Raw genomic sequence first — 25264 nt, forward strand, 5'->3', positions numbered from 1 at the left:
TTTAGTCATCCAGCTCAGTCATTTGAGTTGGCTCCAGCATGCCACTGATATAGATCCAGCCTTGGATAATAATAGCTAATGACAGTTAACTATTAACATAGTTACATATATTAACATAGTGCCTGCTATGTGACTGGCACTGTGCTGAGTACTTTATAAATATTCTATCTTTTGACTCAAAACAATACTAAGAGGTACAATCCTAAGAGGTTCCTTATACAGATGAGGAAACTGAGACAAACATAAGCAAAGTGACTTGCCCAGGGTCACACAGCTAAGTATTTGAAGTCGAATTTGAAATCAGGTCTTCCTGACTCCAGGCCTCGTGCTCTATCCACTGGGCCACATAGCTGCCTGTCTTAGAGGTATTTTAGACCTGCATTTAATTCCTGCCTCTTATATTACTCTCATTGCTCTAGATGACTCTCTAAAACAGGGGAATCAATCTTTTTTTGTGTCTGGGACCCTCTGACAGTCTAGTGAAACCTATGAACCCCTTTTCAAAATGTTTTAAAATGTATAAAATATATGATATTATAATAGAAACAAATTATATTGAAATCAAATTATGAAAATATTTTTTCAACAGCAAAAAAATTCATGGAACCCATGTTAATAACCCCTTTTCCAAGACTAAATGTTGTAGAGCAGGTGAATCAATGAAGGAATTTCCCCATCCTAGATGTTCCTTATAGTAATGAAATCACACGTCCAGTCCTAACTCATGCTCTATGTTCAATTTTGAATTTTATATATATAGTCTGTGTGTTGTATTGCACTAATAACCATGGCACTGTCTCCTTGCATTTCCTCTAGAATGTGGCATAGGGCCTTTGCCCATTGTTAAATACTCAATGAATGGCTAGTGAAATTTTTAGAACTCAAGATGGGTGCCAAAGCAATCAGAAAGGAACTCTTTCTTCCTCTTTCCTCCCCATTTCCTTCACTACTTTCCTTTTTGTTTCTCAAGAGTCATTGCGGGGCAGCTAGGTGGCGCAGTGGATAGAGCACCGGCCCTGGAGTCAGGAGTACCTGAGTTCAAATCTGGCCTCAGACACATAACACTTACTAGCTGTGTGACCCTGGGCAAGTCACTTAACCCCAATTGCCTCACTTAAAAAAAAATAGTCATTGCGTGCCACCTAGCTGCCGACCCTCCCCGCCCCCCCCCCCATCTCTACTTTTTAATTGAGACTCATGAGTCTCTGCTTTCAGAGCCTTTTTCATTCTCAGCAGTCCAGGGCTTAACAAGTGGATGAATCAAGGAGTTCAGCAAATGAGGGACAACAATTCTTTGAATAAAATATTGGGATTTTTTGTACTTTGCAGCTGAGTATACTGAGAATATCTCCCCAAGCCAAAGTCCCGTTCTGGTTGGCATCACCAGGGCTAGGATTTCATTTTGTCTGAGGAAAGTAACTTTAGGATTATAGCACCAGAAAAGGGTCATCTGATAAAACTTAATGGAGGCAGAGAACGTTCTTCAGTGTAGGGCTTTGATCAATTAGGTGCCAAATCAAAGAGACTATCAGAGCGGCCTCTCTTCCTCCATCTTGAATCTATTCAAGCTAGAGCTAAGCACTCAGTCAGTAGGGCCCTTGAAAAAGTTGATATGTACCCTTGAGGGATGAGTGATCTTCTATACTAAAGCTCTTTGATGTCTTCTCTATCTCTATCCCCTCCCCCATGTAGCAATTTGGAATGGCGCCACCTGCTGGAGACTTTCTGTAGAAGAGTTCTGCCCATGAAGCGAAGGTCTTTGAGGGCAGGACCAGGAGTCTTTTCTTTGGCATCAGGAAGTGACGTTGGCTAGTGGGAGGAAGAAGGAAGAGACTAGTGCTCTGTCTTACTCTCTTTCCTTTGGACTCTGGTGGAGAGTGGAGCTAGAAATGTGCTCTCCCTTTAATAGATAGGAATCTAGGCCTTTCTCTCTCTCTTTACCAAATTCTTATTCTCCTTAATAAATGCTTAAAAGTCTAACTCTTGCTAAAGCTTATAATTTATTGGCAACTACTCATTAGATATTTTAGACAGTTTAGCTAGAATTTTAGCCCTTAACACCCATAAACCCATAGGACTCTAATCTGATGAAATGAAGAAGATTTTAGGATCATAGATTTAGGGCAGGAAGAGATATTCCATACCATTGAGTCCAAAGTGACCAGAATGTGCACACTTGGGCACCTGTAGTTTCTTGTCAGCGAGCAGCTAGGTAGCACGGTAGATAGAGCACCGGGCCTGGAGTCAGGAAGACCAGAGTTCAAATCTGACCTCAGACACTTACTAGTTATGTGACCCTCAGAAAGTCACTTCATGTTGCTCGGTTTCCTCATCTGTAAAATGACCTGGATAGGGGCAGCTAGATGGCGCAGTGGATAGAGCACCGGCCCTGGATTCAGGAGTACCTGAGTTCAAATCTGACCTCAGACACTTAACACTTACTAGCTGTGTGACCCTGGGCAAGTCACTTAAATCCAATTGCCCCGCAAAAAAAAAAAAAAAATATCTGGATAAGGAAATGGCAAACCACTCTAGTATCCTTACCAAGAAAACCCCAAATGGAATCACAGTCAGACCCAGTGAAATGACTAAACAACAAATGTGGTAAGAACTGTGCTAAGTGTTGGGATACAAAGAAATAGCACCATTCCCTTCCATCAAGGAGTTTCCACTCTACCATAACATGTACATGTTGAAAGATCACCTGTTGTGGATGTGGCAGAGGGGCTTTCTGATTTAGGGGTTGGACTGTGTGATCTTTAAAGTCCCTTCTAACTTTTTATTTTTAATTTTTTTCCTTCTAACTTTTTTTTTGTTTGTTTTGTTTTGGTTTGGTTTGTTTTGGGTTTTTTTGCAGGGCAATGGGGGTTAAGTGACTTGCCCAGGTTTACACAGCTAGTAAGTGTCAAGTGTCTGAGGCTGGATTTGAACTCAGGTCCTCCTGAATCCAGGGCCGGTGCTTTATCCACTGTGCCACCTAGCTGCCCCCTTCTAACTTTTAAAAAATAATAAACATCTTTATTTAAAGTTTTAAGTTCCAAATTGTATTCCTCCTCCCTTCCTCTTTTCCCCTCTCCCCCTGTCCCTTCTAACTGTGAGATTTTGTGGTTCTAAAGTGTTATACTTATTCTCTCAACTTTCTCCCAAAGCAAAATAATCCCTAAGAGTCCTGATCAAATTCTTATTAGTAACATCCTTATTGTAGATGGCACAATATTATATTAAAAACACTAGAATAAGCTGATTCCTGAAATCTATGTTTAAGCCCAGGCTCTACCCTTTGCTTCTTGTGTTAGTGAAAGGAATTTGCTCTCTGAACCTCAGTCTCTTCATATGCAAAATGAAGGGATTGCACTAGATGGATTCTGAGGACCCTTCCAGTTCCACACCCATGAGCCTATGAATATAGTGAAACTGCTTGATGGGAAGGCTTTTGAAAATTCACCACTGACTTACTATGTAATGAGATAAAGGGGTGTGAGTTAGGATGATTGTAAAGGATCTCAAATCATGAGATTAGCAGGTAGCCTGTCCATAAACTGAGTTAGAGCTAGCTCTTCCTTCATCTGAAAGCCTCTGTAAGAATACAGAGCTTTAGCTGCCATTCCCTTTATGTTCCTTTTCCCCTAAAGGCAAGCAGTAACAGCCTCTTCAGTCTCAGGGCAAATGAGATCATTCAGCCTAAAATAAAATATCACCAGTTTGTATCTCTATATAGCACCTTCCATTTCGGGATCTCAAACAGATGGTCAAACGTTATCTCGTTAATCTTCAAAACAGGGTTGTGACAAGTGCAATCATCTCCTTTTTGTCACTGGAAAGAGAGTGCCACAGACAGATTAGCTGGCTTGTCAAGAAGTTGATGGCCTCGGGTGGGGGCACAGAATGAAGAAGCTCTGAATTCTAACCAGGGAATGGCCTGTCTCTCTCAACTATGTCTGCCCAAGTCCATTGGACCAGAGAGGCAAAGCAATTGAAGGCCTGATGGAAAGTGTGTGAAGGCAGTCTAATTATTCAACATTCATCCCACCACTTCAAATCTTAGGAGGTAATGGGGCATTTCAATTTAATTAGGATGCAGAGAACATTTTTTAAAAGGAGTAAGCAAGAAAATTCTTTGACTTCCTGGGCTTGTCACTCTGTTGCTCCAACCCAGAGTAGCTCTTGGATTTGCTGTAGTGAATTTCTGAAAAGTCTCCCTGAACCAAGTCTTCCCACCAACAAATGCGTAGGCCATTTTGGGTGGGCCATTCTTTGTGATGTTCCCAAAATTCCTGTACCTCCACCCTCCTCCCAGAACATCTAGGATCTTGATTTTTTTTTAAATCAAAGCACTTGCTTTAAAGGTTACTAAATATTCAAAAAGTCCACAGTTAGTAATCATCATCAAAGTGTGAGTATGGCCTTTGTTCTTTTTTTTTTTTTTTTTGCAGGGCAATGGGGGTTAAGTGACTTGCCCAGGGTCACACAGCTAGTAAGTGTCAAGTATCTGAGGCCAGATTTGAACTCCGATACTCCTGAATCCAGGGCCAGTGCTTTAACCACTGCACCATCTAGCTGCCCCTGCTTTTGTTCATTATTAAATAACGTTATTACCTTCAGCAATTTACTCTCTAAAACAGACAACACTGCTGTAGACATATATGAATAGGTGATTTGTCACTCAGCTACATGAATAAATATTAGTTTTCAGCAATGGAATAAGGCATGAACAAATGTAAGATTAAAATTAATATTGAGTAAATATTTCCATCTAGTGTGGTATTGGAAGCTGTGGGATGGCTGGTTAGGATTGTTGTTGTTTAGTTGTGTCTGACTCTTTGTGACCACATTTGGGGTTTCCTTGGCAAAGATACTGGAGCGGTTTGATATTTCCTTCTCCAGCTCAATTTACAGATAAGGAAACTGAGGAAAACAGGGCTAAGTGACTTGCCCAGGGTCACACAGCTAGTAAGTGACTGAATTTGAATTTGAAATCAGGTTTTCCTGAAGTTAGGTCCAATGCTCTAGCCATTGCACCACATAGTTTCCTATGGATAGGAGTACAGTAATCCAAAAGCCTGGATGAAACATCAGTGTAGGAGTAGGTAGTGGTGGCAGAAGCAGCAGCAGCTCCAGGATCTCCCAAGCCTGAAATGGTAAGGGGACCTAGCAACTGGTCATAAAGAGACTGTAAGCAGCCAGTGCCATCTTGGAACACAACTCTTGGTCTGGAACCACTGTTGGTTGAGACTGTAAGCACTAGAAACAAGACCAGATGCTGTTTGGCAGTTCTATTGCCTATACCCACTTCTGGGTCATACTTCAAGGGCAGGGAGGATCACTTTTAGTTAAGAGGGAGTGAAAGCCCTGAGGGGCAGTATCAATCATAATCCCAAGGAATCGGGGGCCCTTCCTAGGTGAGGTCCAGGGTTCAATTCAAGAGGGCCATACCTCTCTGCACATCACACAACCTTGGAAGCACTGAAAACTCTCAACCCCAAGAACTAGCTCTGAAAACAGCAGTGAGAAAAAGCCTGAAGCTTCAACAGTACCCCTCCACCCCCACAGAGAACAGAGATCAACATTAACATAAAGTTCAAAATCAAAAAATAGGGTGGAAAAATGAGTGAATAATAACAAAAAAGAATCTGATCATAAGAAGCTACAATGGTGACAGGGAAGAACAAGACAGACACAATCTTAGAAAAAGACTTTGAAGTCAAAACAGGTTTAAGCAAAGCCTCAAAGGGGTTGAGGTGGGGGAACGGGGTAAGGGAATGTGAATTGGACATGAGTCCAACAAGAATTCTTGGAAGAGCTAAAAAAATGATTATCAAAATCAAATAAGAGTGGTAGGGGAAAAATACATAAAAAAATGAAAGCAGAGGCAGCTAGGTGGATAGAGCACCAGCCCTGGAGTCAGGAGTACCTGAGTTCAAATTCGGCCTCAGACACTTAACACTTTCTAGCTGTGTGACCCTGGGCAAGTCACTTCACTCCAATTGCCTCCCTAAAATAAAAAAATAAATAAAAAAGAAATGAAAGCAAAGGGAGATAATTATGAAAAGACAATTAACAGCTTAGTGAAAAAGGCACACACACAAAAAAAATACTGAAGAAAATATCACCTTAAAAAGCAGAATCGGCCAAGTGGAAAAAGAGGTATAAAATCTCACTGAAGAAAATAATATCTTAAAAATTAGACTTGTCCTCACACCACTCACTGCCTTCTCTCTCTCTCTCTCTCTCTCTCTCTCTCTCTCGCTCTCGCTCTCGCTCTCGCTCTCGCTCTCTCTCTCTTTGCTCTCTCTCGCTCTCTGTGTCTCTCACTCTCTGTCTCTCTCTTTCTGAAAAAAATTGAGGTCATTTGTGCCCCTATCCTTTCATCTCATATCACCCAGGTGTGTTCTGCCACTTTCTCCTTCAGCCATGCCACTCATGATGTATTCCTTTACAGACTACCTCTTCTATCACCCTGCCTCTCTTACTTATCTTTGATTTGCCTGGTTACTTCTCTATTGCCTATAAAAATGCTCCTGTTCCCCATCCTCAACAAATCCTCAATTTATTCATCCTTTCTTGCTAGCTATCATTCTATATCATCCCTTTGGAGACTAAGCTCTTTAGAAGGCTGCCTACAGTAAGTGGCTTTGATTCCTTTCTTCTAGTTTTCTTCTTAACTCTCTCATCTGGCTTCTGACTTCATCATTCAATCAAAACTGTTCTTTCCAAAGCTGCCCATAATTTCACAGTTGCTAAATATGATAGCTTTTTCTCAGTCCTTATCTTTCTTGATCTCTTTTCATCTTTTAACACTGTCAATAACCCTCTTTTCCTTGAAACTTTAGGTTTTCATGACACTCACCTCTTCTGGTTTTTCCTCCTACTTCCTTCTCAGTCTTCTTTTCTAGATTTTCATCTAGGTCATGCCCACTAACTGTAGGTATCCAACGGGGTTCTTGTCTTTTCTATATGATTTCGCTAATTGATCTTATGGATCGAATTATCATCTCTATGCAATAATTCTCAAATCTACTTATCCTGACTTCTCTGCTGACCTTCTGACTCCCATCTTCAACTATCATTCATTCAGTCAACAAGCATTTATATAACCAAAGTTGTTTTTGTTTGTTTGGCAGGGCAATGGGGGTTAAGTGACTTGCCCAGGGTCACACAGCTAGTAATTGTCAAGTGTCGGAGGCTGGATTTGAACTCAGGTATTCCTGAATCCAGGGCCATTGCTCTATCCACTGTGCCACCTAGCTGCCCCCGATAAGCATTTATAAAACACCTACTATGTTCCAGGAACTGTGTGCTCTGTTTTGGGGGAAACAAAGGCAAAAAAACCAGTCCTTGTCCTCAAGAAGCTTACAATCTAATGGGGGAAACAACAAACAAGTATGTATAAACATGCTCTATACAGGATAAATAGGAAATAAGTAACAGAAAGAAAGCACTAGAATTAAGCAAGACTGGGAAAGGCTTCCTATAGAAGTTAGAATTTTAATTGGCTTTTGAAGAAAGTCAGGGAAGCCAAGAAATGGAGATGTTGAGGGAGAGGAGATGTTGAGGCATGGCAGAAGGCCACAGAAGAAACCTAGAGCCAAGGGATACAGTGTCTTGTTTTTGGAATAAGGAGGCCAGTGTCACTGGATCTAAGAGTATATTGGTGGGATATAAAGTGTGAGGAGGTTGGAAAGGTAGTGGAGCAGTACTAGGTCATAAAAGGCATTGAATGCCACTTAGAGGATTTTGTCTTTGATTCTAGAGGTGATAGGGAGCCACTGGAGTTTAGTTGTGGGAGTAAAATGGTCAGACCTGCCTATTAGATATCACAAACTGGATATCCCATAGACATCTTAAATTCAGCATGTTTAAAACTATCTAATCTAGAACTTGTTATCTTTTCCCCAAAACTCCCCCCTTTTCCTAACTTACCTATTACTATTGAGGATACCACCATTTTTCCAGTCACCCAGTTCAAAGCCTGTTGATTATAACTTTATATGTGTGTGTATATACATACATATATATACACATATACATGTATATATACAAATAAATATACATACATATATGTATATATACACTTATAGTACATGATAGAATAGTATATCTAGTGCTATAATACAATGTACTACATTGAAGAGGTATATAAGCTAATATGCTAAATACTATACTGATATTAAATATACAATGTAATACATGGAATATAGACGAGATCACACATACTCTCTTGTACTGCTCTCTGATTATTTTGTAAGCATATAAGTCATGTTTCCATGCAAAATTCCCCAAAGGCAGAGACTATATTTTCTTCTCTGACAGCATCTAGCATGCAAGGCTAGTTGGTTGGAAAAGACTAATAGATAAAGATTGGTTGACCTCTTTAGACTTTGTGTGGCTTACTATCTTGTCTCTGTACATCCCATTCCATTTCCTGTCCTTGTGCCTTTGCCTAGGTTGACTAGATTTTGAATCCCTTACTTAGCACTTGTACTTCTGGTTCGTGTTACGCCATCTCATAATTCCATATTTGTTGCCTTGGAATCCATCAATCACTCAATAAACATTTATTAAGTGCCTACTGTGTACCATTTACTATGCCAAGCTCTAAGAAGAAATTCACAAAAACACAGAATGCTAGAGATGGAAGGACCTTTAAAAATATTGTTGAATTTTCACATCTTAATAGTAGAACAGGAGGCACTGAGATTAAATGATTAATTAGGCTATTTTTCTGATCTTTAAATTCAAGGCTATTTTCACTTCTGCAGTCACTTCACTCAATCAGTCACCAATCAGTTACAGAGTCATAAAAGCATAGATTTAGAGCTAGACAGGACCTGAGGGCAGGGCTGTCTTTTTATTTAATCTTCCATGGAGCTTAGCCCCCTGGAGGGGAGAAGCAAAAGAATTGCTTATTAGGTTGAAATGAATTGAAGAACCTCTGTGTCCTAGTAGATTATAAGGTGGGAGTGAGGGAGAGATTCCATGACTTGCTTGAAGATGAATCAATTTTAATTTGCTAATGACAAGATGAGACATCACAGTGAGATGCCTTTTCTGACACTGTGATTTACAAAGAGCCTTTATGTTTGGAAATTAACATTTTTATGTGGATTCCTCCTTTCTCCTTTTTCAGTCCTTACCAAGGTCTAGATTGGTGACTTCATGTTGCAGACCAAGATTATTTCAGGCCTCTTCTTATATTTATAAAATCAATGGTCCATAGGAAGAGAGATTAAAATTTATCCTTGGAGTCACCCTTGACTGTTTCCTCTCAGCTGCCTCTCATCCCCCATCCTGTCCAATGCCCATTCCTCAGTTACCGCTATAATATCCATGATATCAGCCCCTTTCTCTCCACTTATATAAATACCACCCCAGTTCAGGCCTCTATTACCTTTCTTTATTTTTATTTTATTTTAATTTATTTTTACTTAATACTTTTTTAATGTAAAGATAGTTTTCAATGTTTTTTAATAAGATTTTTGAATTCAAAATTTTTTTCCTTCCTTCTCCCCTCCCTAAGACACCAAGTAATCTGATATAGGTTATACACATCACCTTTCCTTAAAAAATTATATATATATGTGTGTGTGTGTGTGTATATATATGTGTGTGTATATATACATACATATATATGTATGTATATATGTATATATATGTAACATGTGTGTACATATAGGTATGGGTATGTATACTTATACATATACATATACACATACATATACATTTATATAACCACTGCCCCCTTTGATCAAAACTAAACTAAAACTAGCACCTTCATCATAAACATTCATAGTCCAGCAAAGTATATTCCCATATTGACCACACCTGAAAACATACATCTTTTTTAAATTAAAGTTTATCACCAGTCTGGCAGGAGATAAGTAGCATGTTTCATCTCCAGTCTTCTAGGCTTATTATTACATTAATCATAGCTCTAAAATTTTTCAAAATTGTTTTTCTTCTAAGGTTGTCATTATATAAATTGTTCTCCTAGTTTAACTAATTTTGTTCTGTATCAGTTCATATAGATCTTCTTAAACTTATCCATTTCATTTAAATTATGGTACAATAATTTCCCATCACATTCATATACTATTAATATTCTTATAGCATATATGGAAGCAGTTAGGTGGATAGAGCACTGGGCCTGGATTCAAGAAGACCTGAGTTCAAGTCTGGCCTCAGATACTTAGTAAACTGTGTCACCCAGGGCAAGTCACTTAACCTCTGTTTGCCTTAATCCACTGGAGAAAGAATTGGCACACTACATTAGTGTCTTTGCCAAGAAAACCCCATGGACAGTATGATCCATGGGACATGCATGAAGAATTGGACACAGCTAAATGACTGAACAACAAATAGCATCTGTGTGTGTGTATACACATACATACAGACAAAGATACATATGTGTGTATACACACAGATTTAGGAATTAATATTCCTAAAGATTAGGTCTGATTATGTTACTTCTCTTCTTAAGAAGCTCTAATGGTTCCTATTTGCCTCTAGAATACAATAAAAATTCCTCTATTTTGCATGTAACATTCTTTCCAATATGGCTCCAGCCTGCCTTGCCTGGTTGGAAGAAATTAGTTTCCTTCCTATATTCTACATTCTAGCCAAATTTGCCTATTTGCAGTTCCTTATATGCAACAATACTTCCCATCCCTTTGCTTTTGCAAAGGCTTTAAATTTTGCTGGGTATATCAATTTTTTATGAATGATTGATTAACCAGATGTTCTTGACCTGGTCCTTCTATTTCATCCTTAGCTCTCTCTTCTGTATAATCTCACTCTCTGGACAGTCTCCATGATATCTGCCATTTATTTCCTAGCCCTTTATTCAGTGTTTACCTTAGATGAAAAAAGGCCAAGATCTCTCATTGCATCTGAGGCCATTTCCAGTGGTCCTAATCTATAACTTGCCACTGGACCCAGATGACTGTAGAGGATAGAGTGAGGCTGGTGACTTTGCACAGTCCTGCCTCATTTAAATCCAATTCACTCACAAGTCATGACATCACCTCCCAGTGTTGTGATCCTCTTCTAGAAAGGAAGGACAAACAATAACAACAACACCTTAGATGATTCCTCCTGCAGGAAGCCTTTCTTTATTAAAACAGATCAGGAAAAAAATTAACCATCTTTAAAAAACAAAAACAAATTTGAGCCTTCAAAACAAATGCCCCTCCACACTCCACCCTAGTAGGAACCCTTAAAAAAACAAAACTTTTATTTATGTTTTTTAGCTATTTCAGTAATTTTCTTCTTTATCTGTAAGCAGCTGGAGGATAGGACAACACTGTCCTGAGCCTAAACATCAGGATCGACCTAAAGGCTTTTAATACTCTCTGATAAGGGGCAGCTAGGTGGCCCAGTGGATAGAGCACCGGCCCTGGAGTCAGGAGTACTTGAGTTCAAATCCGGCCTCAGACACTTGACACTTACTAGCTGTGTGACCCTGGGCAAGTCACTTAACCCCAATTGCCTCACTTAAAAAAAATACTCTCTGATAAAGGTGAAATACATTTGAGAAGGTAAATAGTAAGGAAGGGTGTGATAGATGGCCCTGGAAGACAAAAGGGTTTGGAGGAGATAATAGTTCCAATACAGTCTGTGATGACCAAACTAGACCAAAGGATAGAGAGCTTGAACCCAGTAATTAAGGGGCTCTTTAGGGTCTGTAACACAGGGGAAATGTGGCTTTGAACAAATGCAATGTGCACAGGCAGTATGAAATAATATATGGTGAAGCAAAGAATTCTAACATAGAATGCAATTAGCAGGCAGCAATTCTTTTGTCTTTGGTAATTTCATCAAGCCCATTCTTTAGAAATGTGACTAATTTCTTTTGGGAGAGGATGGGGAGGGAATGAGAGCAGAAAAAGAAAGGCATACTAATTTGTCCATTTCGGCATGTTAAGGATGCATAATAAGCCTGAGCATGCTCTGGAGACCCAGGCATTGGTATAATTCTGACCTGGAACTTCAGGGCCAGCCATGTCTGGATTCTCTCTGCTTAGTCATTAACAACTCAAGTCTGTGAATCAAACAGCACTTTCTGTTCTCTCCAAGGTAACAATGGCTATTCCCTCTCTACAGTTAATGCAGAAGTGGCCCAGGCTTCTGATCCCAGAGACATTAAGCAAGATGACTATCTCCAGTACCAGAGACTGAAGCAACATGACATGCAGAGATCAGCCACAAAAAGGAAATGAGTTTAAAGGGATACGTGCTGGGCTGGCAGATAACCAGCAACAAATTGCTCACATCTAGGTATATAAAACAAAACCTCGAGGGAAACAAAATGGTAAGAGGTTTGCCCTATGTGCCATCCAATATATACACAGCAACTGTCATCTGCAGGGCATCATCACTTTATTTTTATCTTCTGTGAGATTCAGCTAAACAAAAGCTTTTCTGATGCACCATCTACAGTGGTTTACTAAATTAGAGTGTGAATTTTTAACAAGAATTCTCCCTCTTTCTTCAATACTTGGCTTCAGGGAAGAAAATATCTAATGAGTCTATTTGAGTTTGGTGGTTTTATAACTCCCAGGGACAAGTGTAATTATACACATTATTTACAGAATACCATTCATACTGGAGAGTCTCAATGGTGTGTTATGTTTTTAAAAAACACACACATATGTATATGTGTGTGCATATCTTCTTGAATTAATATTTACATCATCTAAAAGAAGCACAGGATATTACTTTGATTTCACATGTGAAGAAAACGTGACAGTAACATCAGATATTTAGCAAAAGATGAGAAGGTCAGAAAAAGCTCTATGTACAACCTCATCCAAGACTGGACCTGATGCCTTCTCTCCTGTGTTGAACTTTTTTTAAACAATATTTTTCTACTTTAATAGTATTATTACAATCTTGCTGCATGTATTGCATTCCTTTTTGTGCTTTCCTAAATTAGAACACCCCAGTGGAAAAAAAAAAGCAATTCCTCAAAATAAATGGAATTTCTCAACAGTGAACTGATCACTTTACTTATTAACTGTATAACTTACCATTGTTGTCTCCACTGTATTGTAACCCAACTCCAAATCACAGAATCCTAAAGGCTGAGGGGGACCTGAGAGGTTATCATATTTTGAGGGTTGGTGGTGGAGAGGCAGTAGGATACCCACAATATTGGTGAGAGGAAAACAAATTTAAAGCTTTGCCTCTTAAACAGAAAACCTGGATGGTTCATTCTCAATACGGCAGCCAGTGAGTGGCTAGCATGTAGTAGATTTTAATAGGATTGGTTATTTGAATTTGTTAAATTGAAAGCGTCTCACAATTTTTCTAATTACCATAGAATAGATTTTTTATGCTGCCATTAAGTGTCAATCTCAACACAATCCAAACTCTGTACAATGAATCATTCATTAGACTAGTTGTGAAAGTCATTTACATTTCTGAAATGATTTTCAGTGACATGGGTCACAGGGGTTTTTGCTTCTAGGATGATGGTAGTTTTACAAAGGAGAGGAAACATTATTTTTAAGAGGAATCTCTAGCCTCACTATACCCCAAAGCCTCACTATACCCCAACAGCATCTGATGGAGCCACAGAATTTTAGAGCAGGAAGGGGATTGAAGAGTATTTAATCACATGATATGCTTTTTTTCCTCTGGTGCATTCTTCAAATATATCCAGTGAGCTATTAGTCCCCCATTTACACTTCTTGCATAATATAAAACTCACTGTTAAACGGAAGAGACTCATTTCTGTGTTTTATTAATGCTGGGTTACAATGAAAATGTCTACTGGGGCTTTCAGACTGAGGTTATTTAGAATAACAGTGTTCACGCCATATGGAAGGAATAGCAATATTCTTTCAGTTCTGGGAAAGATCTCATTTTAGCCCCTGGTGGAAATCAGCTTATTTAAAAATGCTTCCGTTAACAGAAGGCAAGGAAGACAGCTTCTTATTCCTATTCCAAGCAGCTGTCAGCCAAACCTGTAGCTCAGCCATTGGTGTTACTATATTTCCTATATAAATTATAACCATGGAAGCCCATTCTTTAACTTTGATATATGGATATGAAATTGTCACCTCTGGCTGGGCAAGGAAAATATGTTAGGGTACACCTCAGACACTGGGATAAAGCAAAAGTCTTTTAATTATATTTTCCCAGCAATAGGCTCAACTCTATAGTTTCAAATGACATCTGGCTTTTCTTGTTCCTGCTCAATGAGGTACCGGTAAAAACAATTCCTACTGAAATCAGTTCATAAATATTTTATGTTACAGGTCCATAAGCAGCAAAATACCATAGATTTTCTTTTTGTTTGTTTGTTTTTTGGGGATACCATAGATTTTCAATGAAAAGCAAGCAAGTTCAAAAGATTCCATTGTTCCATCCATTTGTAATCACTATATGCAATTATGCAAAACACTTAGGGACCAAATTGAAGAAACTATTAGAGGGAAGGAGCAGCTACACAAACATCTCTGTAGCCTCTGATGTTGATAGTTTTTATGTTCTCTAAGGTCTTTATGTTGCTCAGGATGAATTATTGAGGTTTCACAAAGTGCTTTCCAAATTTTGAAGCAACTGTTTTAAGGTTCATAAAAATGACATGGGGATAACCTGAAAAACGTCCCAAGAATTTTAGACTCATCAGCATCACAAAGAGAGACTGTTTATTTCTTGGTGAATTAAATGAGAGCAGTCTCCCCGTTCCAGTGTTATTTTTTCTTATCGTAGTGGTTGTGGCTATGCTTAGAATGTCACTGCCCCCTATTTTACTTTTTTCTCTGACTATCCAATTGGTTACCACATCATAGCACTTTCTTCTATGCACTCTTCCTCACTTGGTCTGAACTATTGCTGCACTCCTTTCTAGATGACCCTTCTCCTGTTTATTTTCCTTGTTGCCATCCAAGAGATAACCAGTTTACACCTTTTAGAGATTCTTATTGTCCTCTTAATGTTCAATAGATGATTCCAAGGTCTTCAGCCTGTACTTCAAGCCCTTTTCCAAGGTGGTAAAGACTATAAGTATTGTCCTAGCTAATTCCATCCAAATTTTAGCTAGCACTGCACCTTCTGAAATGAAGGTCATATGTTTTAATCAATAAATGAATCAAGAATTTTAAAAAATGAATTTGTGTTGATATATTCGATGTTTATATTATCTACATTTCTCCTCCCTAAATGTATCCATTTCACAGAGAACCATTCTATATAACTAACACTATTTAATAAGGAAAAAAGAGGAAGAGACAAAATAAACAAAACTGATCAATACATAAAAAAGAATTGAAAATAAATGCCATGTTCCACACTAGTGGCCTTCCCACCTCTGCAAAAGGATGGGGTAGGGGGTGGGGTGGAAAGTGTCTTCTTATATCTTTTCTTTGGCTCCATGCTCATTTTTGTCATTTTACAATATTCTCTTCTAGTTGTTTTGTGATTGTGGTTATTGATTTCCATAATTATGGTCATCTTTTTTTTTTAGCTCTACTTACTTGACTATCAGTTCATGTAAATCTGTCCATGCTTCTCTGTATTCATCAAATAGTTTCTTACAGAACAGTAAATTTCCATTATATTCCAACACATTTTGTTTAGTCATTGCCCATTTGATGGGTGTCTACTTTGTTTCCAGTACTTTGCTCCACAAAAAGTGCTGCTACAAATATTTTGGTGTTTGTAGGGATTTTCTTCTAAGCAATGAATTCTTTAGGATATGTGCTTATCCAAATTGGTTTTTTTGTTTGTTTGTTTCATGGCAGCATTCATTCATTGATCTATCTACAATGCACTAGTATGCGTATCTTCCCACAACCCTTCCAACATTTATTAACCCCATCATTTGTCATTTTAACCAATCTATTTGGTGTTAGGTGAAACCTCAGCATTATTTTCATTTGAATTTCTCTTGTTATTAGTAATTTGGAATATTTTTCATATGGTTGTTAGTGATTTATAATTCCTAACCTTTAGTCATTCATTTATTGGGGAATGGTATTTCGATCTTTATACATACAAAAATACAGATAGAGAATTGTACATATGTGTTGGGTACAAAATTCTTGTTTGAAAATTTTGATATACGTGTTTTTCCCCATTTGACAGCAATAATTTGTAATACAATGATTTACAATAATTTTTTGAAGAAACTTTTCAACTTCATGTATTCAAAATTATTTATTTTGATTCTCTTTTGTGATTGGTTGAGTATATAATATAATCTACTTTTCTACTAACTTTAAAAACTGACATCTTTAATACTAAGGTAATGTATGCATTTTAAAGTTATTGTGCAATATGGTATAAAATTATGGTCTAAGCTCAATTTCTGCCAGAATATTTTATAGTTTTCCTATAAATTTTTGTCAAATAAGGAATTTTTTCCTAATTTATTTTTTGGGGGGTGTAAAGAACTCCATTACTTCTGATTACCTCTTGTCTAGTCTATACTATTGATGTTCTTTTCTATATTTAACCAATATGAATGGTTTTGATTATCACTGCTTTATAAAGTCTAAAAGTCCTATTCCCCTTTTGTTCCTACTTTGTTCATTATTTGCCTAGATATTCCAAGTTTTGTTTCTCCAAATGAATTTTGCTATTTATTAAGTTTTAGAAAGTACCCCCTTGATAGTTTGACTGGTATAGCATAAAACTAATTAACTTTGGTTTTATAATCATTTTTATTATATTGGCACAACTCAGCCATGAGCACTGAATAGCATTCCAACTATTTAAATTATTCCATGTAAGTATTTTGTATGCTTTGGTAGACTGATCCCCAAATATTGTATCCATTTCATATTTGTTGAATGAGATTTTCCTATGATGGCATCCTGGATTTTGTTATTTAGAAATATTATTGACTTTTGATGGTTTATTTGGAGCCCACAAATTTGCTGAAGTTGTTCACTCTCTCAATTGATATTTTTGTTGTTAGAATTTTCTAAGTATACCACTATGTCATCAACAAATAGGAATTATTTTATCTCCTCTTTACCTATACCTTCAATTTATTTTTCTTGTCTTATTTCTACTACTAGCATTTATAAAACTATGTCAAATTATAGTAGGAAGAGAGGACATTTTTGCCTTATTCTTGCATTTTATTGGGAAAGCTCATAGTGTATTCACATTGTATATATAATGTTTGCTTTTGGCTTTAGATACTTTTGATATTTTAAAAAGATCCCTCTATGCCTATGTTTCCTAGGGTTTTCAGTATAAATGAGCCTTGTACTTTGCCAAAGGCTTTTTCTGCATCAGTTGAGATAATCATATAGTTAGGGATATTTTTGTTTTTAATATGATTATGTTAAATATTTTCTAATGTTGGATCATTCTTGCATCCCTTATATGACTCTAACTTTGTCATAATGAATAATTTCTTGAATAAACTATTGTAGTCTCAACAAACATATTTATGCCTACCCTGTGCCAAGTACTGGGCTAGGTTCTGAGGACACAAAATTAGAAATAAAATCCTTTTCCAACTCACTGACAGGCTCGAAGAAAAAAAAAAACTATTCCATTATCACAAACTTTCTCAGCAGTATGTTACTTTTCACAAAAGTATGTTTTAGTAGTATGAATAGTTTAATACAAACCCATATCATTTCTGGGTAAGCCACTTCCCTTTTCTGGGCCAACTTCTTCATCTGTAAAATATCATTCAATATTTTATTAAGTGACTGTAATGTGTCAGGCACTGTTCTAGGTTCTTGAGATACAAAGATAAAAATGAAAGTTCCTGCCCTCAAAGAGCTTACATTCTATCAAGAAAGGAAAATGTAGGGGGCAGCTAGGTGGTGCAGTGGATAGAGCACCGGCCCTGGATTCAGGAGTACCTAAGTTCAAATCTCAAAAACTTAACACTTACTAGCTGTGTGACCCTGGGCAAGTCACTTAACCCCAATTGCCTTACTAAAACACACACACACACACACACACACACACACACAAAAAGGAAAATGTAAACCAAAAAATGAAGTAATTCTGGAAGGTGCTAATCGTTGGAAAGAACCAGGAAATGTCATATGCAGGATATGGTAGGACTGATTGAATTGAATGTTGAAGGAAGCTAGGGATTCTAAGAATAAGTTTAGGAACAGTCATGCAAGCAGAAGATGAAAATATTGTGTACAAGGAATAGTAAGGAGGCCAGTTTGACTGAACCACAGAGTGTATGAAAGGGAGTCTGAAAGAGTTATGCATCTAATGAGAATGGCGGTAGGCTTCCATTTTTTCCCCCCTCATGGTTAATTTGTCAGGTTCTTTTTCTGAATGAACTGATTTCTTCCCACAGTATGTGACAAAATATGCTTCAAGGCGAATTACCATTTTGAAACTCATCTTTCTCAGCTCTCATGGCAAACCTAATCTTATTACTACTCCTCAGAAGCCTCAAGTTCATGGCCAGGATAAATAAATCCTCGATTTTAATGGATTCAATGGTATGGGAAATTAAACCAGGGCATGATCTCTAAAACATTTACTTGTTATTCATCAAGATGCTATACTGCCTTATTTTATACCTATTAGTCTGGCCAGGTTGAGACCTTCAGCCTATTTTAGGTGCAATTTAGAAGCCATTAAAGGTAAATATGGAGACTCATGCTCAGGAAATAAAGTAATCCTAATTTAACTCTGTAAGGTTTTGACAGAATAACCTATCAGTGAAGGTAGTGATCATATTTTAATAAGCCTGCTTGCAAAGGCCTTGAAAACCAATTCTCTGGTGCTTCAAACTTCAGGGTCAGATTTTAGTAGAATGTTCATGATGCCTCCTCAAGCCCCTGCTGCTTTATGCCATCGTCGTTAGTGCTTAGGGGATGGTGAGTTGATTATCAGAATGTATAAAATGGCATTTCCCTTAAGCAGTGAATGCCTAGAAATTGACAGGGCTGAAAAGCGCCATCTTTTTTTTATTCCTTTAGATTTCCTTTATTGTGTCTTTTTGGTATGAACTTATATTTCATGGATTTTTTAAACAAGAATGTGGAAGATTGACCAAATATCCCTAAGCAACTGGTTACTGACAGTGAAAAATCCATTCCCCTATAAAACATGGGGAATTCAAATTTGTTTTTAATTTAAATTTATTTTTTTCCAATGAAAAACCCACCTTCTTTCTCTCTTCCCCTTAATCCCCAGTGAAAAAGGGAAAAAAAAAACTTTGCAACAAATATACATAATTAAGCAAAATACATTTCTACATTGGCCATATTTAAAGAAAAAATATGCCTAATCTACACCATCTCTGCCCATCATCCAGAGCCTAGAGTCCATTATTTCTCTATCATGTTTCATCACAAGTCCTTTGGAATCCTGACTAGCCACTGGGTTCACTAGTTAAGTTTTCTTTTACAATATTACAGTCATTATATCATTATGGAAATTGTTCTCCTGATTCTGCTCACTTTACATCTGCTCATACAAGTATTGCCAGGTTTCTCTGAAACCATCTCCTTTAACATTTTTTACAACACAATAGTACAGAAATCAGTTTAAAGAAAGAATAATTTTCATGCATTTAATTTCTAAATGCTACTGGGTTGTATCTTGAGAAATAATAGGTCACATCAAAAGGAAATTCTAAAGCTAATAATAATGAAGACCAAACTACACAGACTAAAGATTTTACTTAATTTTTTCTTTCAGACTATTATGGGCCATGAAAAATATAGATATCCCTGCCTTTCTGACAGTGGCATTGTAAGGATCAAATGAAATAATAAAACTTTTATTAGGTGAGTATATGGTACTATTATCATCAACATCATGGAGAAGAAATATGGGACAGTGAAAAAGACCACTGGATCTGAAGTTATGAGTTCAAACTTATTACCTGTGTGAGCAAGCCTCTGGGCCTCAGCTCATGCACAAAATGAGGAGATGGGCTAAGGTCTTTTAGCTCTAAACCCATGATCAACACTGTTTCCGATTTATATTTTCATTAATAATCTCATATTAAGGTTAATTGCTTTGCTTTAATTCTTATTGATCTTATTGGGGGAATAAAAGTTAGGCTTATAGTTTGTATGATGGGATTTACTATATGCAGATCCACTTCACATCAATGAAAGAAACATTTTGTGGGACCAACAGAAATCAGTTTCTTATACAAATATTTCCTTGAACAGCAGTCACTCAGAATTATCTTTATTTATACATTGACTTCAGGTATCATTGTATTTTCCAAGTTTGGTGAACCTGAAGCTTGATTCTTGGGGACCTTGTTTAATGATAAGTCACTTAGCCTATGTTTGCATATGATAATAGCATCTGCCTCCCAGGATTGTTCTGAGGATACAATATTTGTAAAGCATTTTGTAAGTCTTAAAGCACCCATGCTAGATATCCTCTTCTTCCTCCTCCTTCTCCTTCTCCAAACCCACACTGTCTGGTAGAAAATACAGCATGAGGGCTCAAGGAGATCTAAGAGAGTTTGGAAGACCTACAAGCTAGAGAGCCAAAAGTCAAGAACCAAAAGAGGGTTCCTGGCCTCTTGCAAGAGTTTTTATCCTCTTTAGATAGAGGCAGGTTGATCAAAGCTAATTAGCATCATTCAATTCTATTGGTTGACATGACCTGAAGGTGGTCCACATTAAAATGAATTCTATAGATGACACCAGGGAGAAGAATGTAAAGGACCCTTGCTGAAGGACAAAGGCAAAGTCTATTGCCTAGGTGTGGTTTTTATCCCATCAGTCCTTCACTGAGCTAGAGGTCAAGGAGAACAGGACTTTCGGGGGGGGGGGGGTCAGGGTTAGAAAGGACTGAGAAACTGATCCCTGGGTCCCCCAAGGAATCCATTATTAATTATTTTCTCACAAAGGAGTAAAGGAGCATTTACCATGAAAACCTTCCCATATTATCTTTTATCATGCCAAAAGGTACTCAATCTTTTAAATCCAAATGAAATTAAATAAATTAATTGCTTCCACTCAAAGAGCCTCCTGATTAAAAAAAGTAAATAAATAAAACAAAAACTTGAGGGATGTCCTGACCCTTTAGTACCACTGTGGAAATTTGCCTAAAAGAATCAAGTCATATAACATAGGAAGGAGGATATGCAACAGAGAAGCTGTCCTCAATGAGAATGAGGAATAAAAATGGAATATTTGTGGTAAACCCACCAATTCTGATATGATCCACTGTGGAATGGCTTTGTATAACAATCTATTATTGAGTAACTGGTCAGTTGATCCCCTTTCCTAGGTGACGATCAATGGAAATAATTTCAAAGGCATGAAAGGCCATTTATTGAAGGATTCAGTAGTAGAGTTCTTCTTGAAAGGAGAGCCCCAATCCATTGAAGCAAATGAAAATGAATGTGGATTATTTAACCAAACTTAACTAAAATTGGATACTTTAAATGGCACGGTGACAAGCTTTCAACCCATTTGAAATAGTGGTGACCTGACAAAGGTTTAGTAATTTCACACCCTAAGAGATAGATTTTCAGGGGAGGTGATTAAAAACATCAACTCTTTCTTTTCCAATCCTTTAAGATTAAGAGAGGTAACAAATTTTGAGAATAAACAAATTTTATTTTATAACAGTATTACAGAAAGCAAAATATCACTTTAATACAATTTCAAGCTGCTATAAATCTAATCTGGCATTGTAACTATAGACAGAGTCAACAGCCAAAAACAAAACAAAACAAAACAAAATAACAACAAAAACAAAATGAAATTTCAACACAGTTAATCTTAAATCCCCATTCTGGTGTCTCTGGTGATAGCTTTGATTGGTCTAGCTTTCTTATCACCACCATTAAACCACCCAGCACCCATCCCTTTCCCTCAGCATCCTTTAAAACCTGCATGAATCATCAGACACACTATCTGAAACAGATCTACCTTCTCAGCAACAAAAGAGGGTCAGTTTTGTGTTTTTTTTTTAAACATGTAGACAAAGAGGTTTAATAAAAAGCAAGCATTCTACACAAGGGTGCAAATAATGGAAGATTTTGAAATTTGGACTTGTTAAGAGAAAAGCACTAAGGTTTTAAGCTGCCTATGTCTTTTAACAGGAGGGAAGAAATGTCTCTCCTTCCTTCCCTCTCTCTTCTGGAATGTTTCAGGAGACTGCATGTCTGAGAACCAGCTGAGTATTATTATCTGCACTGGAATACAACAAGGTCTCTAAAAACTGTGCTCACGAGCCTCCTTCATGACTCTCTCTGGTCTGGAGAATCTGCCTCTTTACTTTTGAAAGTAAAGAGCATTTGGAATGAAAGAGTTGAGAGGGCTCAATATAAAATATATCTCAAGTGAAATTCTCAAACATGACCAAAATTTTTCAAAATGTAGGAAACTTTTAAAAAACAACCACCCTACTTTGTAATATTATCTTAGGCAGTATATTGACCTCAATCTGAAAAATCTGTAAATTATTCCAGTAAGATTTCAATTGACAAGAGTCAAGTTGGAGGGGGGGGGATCCCCTATCTAAATTAGTCAGAAATTTTCCTTTTTTTGTACAACAGCACCTGTTCAAGTGAACAGCACCTGACAGCTGAGGCTGGCTTTGTTCACTATCATTTGTTCAGAAAGCAGGCATAATTAGCAGGTAGTTGTACACAAAGTCAAAGACAAATCCTAAACTTTGAAAAATAAAAATAAAAAAAATAAAAACTAAGAATATTAGGAAGTGGTTATACAAAATAAAAAAAAAGATGAATAATAATTAAGATGTCAGGAAACAGTATAGACCAGAGATGTTAAGGTAAGGTTTGGTGTTGGCATTTTAATCTTCAGGTGCCTGGTCATTGTTACCGCTTGTGGTATAAATTCATTGGAGTAGTGGTGTGGCATCAAGACTAGGAATGGTCAGAATTCTTCATGTTCACAGAGTTGAATGTAATTTGAAAAGAGCATTTCTGGGAAAGAAGAGAGAGGTAAAGTTTATTCAGGATACAAAGACATCGATACTTATCAAATTTCAACATTACAGGCAGCACTTTTTTTAAAAAGCCCTTATTTGGGCATCCTTTTAACCAGCACTGCTCTATAACACCATTAATAAAAAATTAGCAATGAAATATAACCCCTGCCCTCAAAAGGCTTATTTTTAGGGAGATAAAACACAAACACTTAAAATAATTAGAAAACAAGAGGGTATGTCTTAGTACTTTTAGACTACTTGACAAAGTAGTAAGTATGGCAAAGTAAGTGTGAGAGGTGTTCAGAGGATGGTGAAACTGCTGTCAGCTGGAATTATTAGGAAAGGCTTGTGAAGAAGGATAATCAGGACTTTGAAGGATGGGTAGGATTTTCCCAGATGAAGATGAATGGGGAAATTAATGGAAATATACAATGGCAGAAATGTGCCTATTGCAAGTGTGTGGGATAGAACCATGTCGTGATGTAACGATTGGAATGACGCCACCTGCTGGAGACTTACTGTAGAAAAGCTCCGCCACGAAAGGAAGGTCTTTGAGGACAAGACCATGCGTCTTTTCTTTGGTGTCAGTAAGTGACTTTGGCTGGTGGGAGGAGGAAGGGGGAGCTGGGTGCTCTGTCTCTCTTTCCTTTGGACTCTGGTGGAGAGCGGAGCTAGAAATGTGCTCTCCCTTTAATAGATAGATGAATGTAGGCCTTTCTCTCTCTCTTTACCAAATTCTAATTCTCCTTAATAAATGCTTAAAAGCCTAACTCTTGCTAAAGCTTATAATTTATTGGCGACCACTCATTAGATATTTTAGACAGACTAGCTAGAATTTTAGCCCTTAACAGTGATTAGGGTATTTTTTATTGGTTTCTTTTTTGTTATAGAGAGAACTCTCAGGTAAGGAAACTCTAATACAGATAGGGAATTTAGTTCTGCAATTTAGTATTGAATAGATGCCTGGGAATACTGAGAAGTCAAATGACATCTAAAATTTCATATTAAAAATATATACATATATATGCACACATATATATATGTGTGTGTGTGTGTGTCTGTGTATATGTATATATGCATGTCTATGTGTGTATATATGTGTATATATACATACATATACATATACACACACACACACACACACATATATATATATGAATACATGTATTTTGCAATTGAACTCTATTAAAACTCTCAGTGTGCTCTTAAAGTCAAGTCTACTACAAATCTAACTCTAGCTAGTCTAACCCAAACTGATGAACTATACATCTGGGACCCTTTCAGATAAGCAGAACATCCTCCCTCCATGGTCCAACAGTTCCTCAGACCTCCTGCTCCCTCTTCTTACTCCAGCTATCCCCTACTGATTCCTTCCCTCTTCCACTCCTCCCATGAAACCTTTGCTTTTTGATGTCATCCTTAAATACCCAAGGCTTTGCCTGCATTGTCCGTCCCCTTTGTTCTCTCTACAAGAGAGCAAGAACAAGTTTCTGCTTTTTCCTTTTCTTTTCCTTTCTTCTCTCTCTCTCTCTCTCTCTCTCTCTCTCTCTCTCTCTCTCTCTCTCTCAGGAATGAGGGTTAAGTGACCTGCCCAGGGTCACACAGCTAGTAAATGTCAAGTGTTTGAGGCCGGATTTGAACTCAGGTCCTCCTGAAATCCAGGGCCAGTGCTTTATACACTGTGCCACCAATCTGCCCCCTTCTGCTTTTTCTTGTAATAAAATAAATTAGTACTTGGGTCTTTTGTAATTGTGACAGGCAGCACTTGAACATGAATCTTCAAATTCGAACATGAGTTCTCCTTGAAAGCTAAATTAAAAACAATAGGCTTTATCTGATAACCTTTTATACATGGTAAGCACTTAATTATATCTTTATCTACAATCAAATAGGAATGACTGGAGAGAATCTGGCGAATATGAAGACCAGTTCTGAAGAAGGGCCAATGAAAAGTTGATAAGGCCCTGGGACCATAGGAATTGAGAAACGGCACATCTGAGAAGTACTTCAACAAAATAACTAACTTGGCGATTAATATGAAAATTCAGAACAAGGAAGAAATAATTCCAAGGTGTTGTGCCTGGGGCTCAAAGAATATTCCCTCTAACTATTCTTTCCTAGTAACTGAATTTGGAAATTTAGAAGGGGAAGACTACTGTGTTTCAATTTGGTACATATTTTGGATGATACTGGGGAATGGAAAGTATCATCAAAGTGATATTTTTACTTTTTGCAAAAGTCACAAAATAAAGTTTAATTCGACAAGCTTGCCCAGTTGGCTAATGTAAATATCAGCCTAAGTCTTGGATGGGGGAGGGGGGGTAGTAGTACAGTGGATAGAATGCCCGACCTGGAGTGTGGAAGACTCAGCTTTCCTAGTTCAAAT

The 25264-nt window shown here is 37.4% G+C and overlaps 1 protein-coding gene and 1 long non-coding RNA gene across 20 annotated transcripts in view; one reads left to right on the forward strand and one right to left on the reverse strand.

Annotated features, from left to right (window-relative positions):
- Positions 1 to 12246: 12246 nt before the first annotated feature.
- On the forward strand, positions 12247 to 25148 carry LOC122753391. The gene is made up of 3 exons (XR_006356282.1): positions 12247 to 12307; positions 19645 to 19733; positions 24771 to 25148. It is a non-coding gene; the product is annotated as an uncharacterized LOC122753391 (long non-coding RNA).
- The window catches only part of EPB41L2 (erythrocyte membrane protein band 4.1 like 2), a 275917-nt gene continuing 273110 nt past the window's right edge, over positions 22458 to 25264 (reverse strand). For all 19 annotated transcript variants that reach the window (XM_044000762.1, XM_044000778.1, XM_044000775.1 and 16 more), the window contains one exon: positions 22458 to 22873. The gene's annotated coding sequence lies outside the window, so the exon portion shown is untranslated. The remainder of the gene's footprint in view (positions 22874 to 25264) is intronic.

The sequence above is a fragment of the Dromiciops gliroides genome, chromosome 4, assembly GCF_019393635.1.
Source record: "Dromiciops gliroides isolate mDroGli1 chromosome 4, mDroGli1.pri, whole genome shotgun sequence".
Taxonomy (NCBI): domain Eukaryota; kingdom Metazoa; phylum Chordata; class Mammalia; order Microbiotheria; family Microbiotheriidae; genus Dromiciops; species Dromiciops gliroides.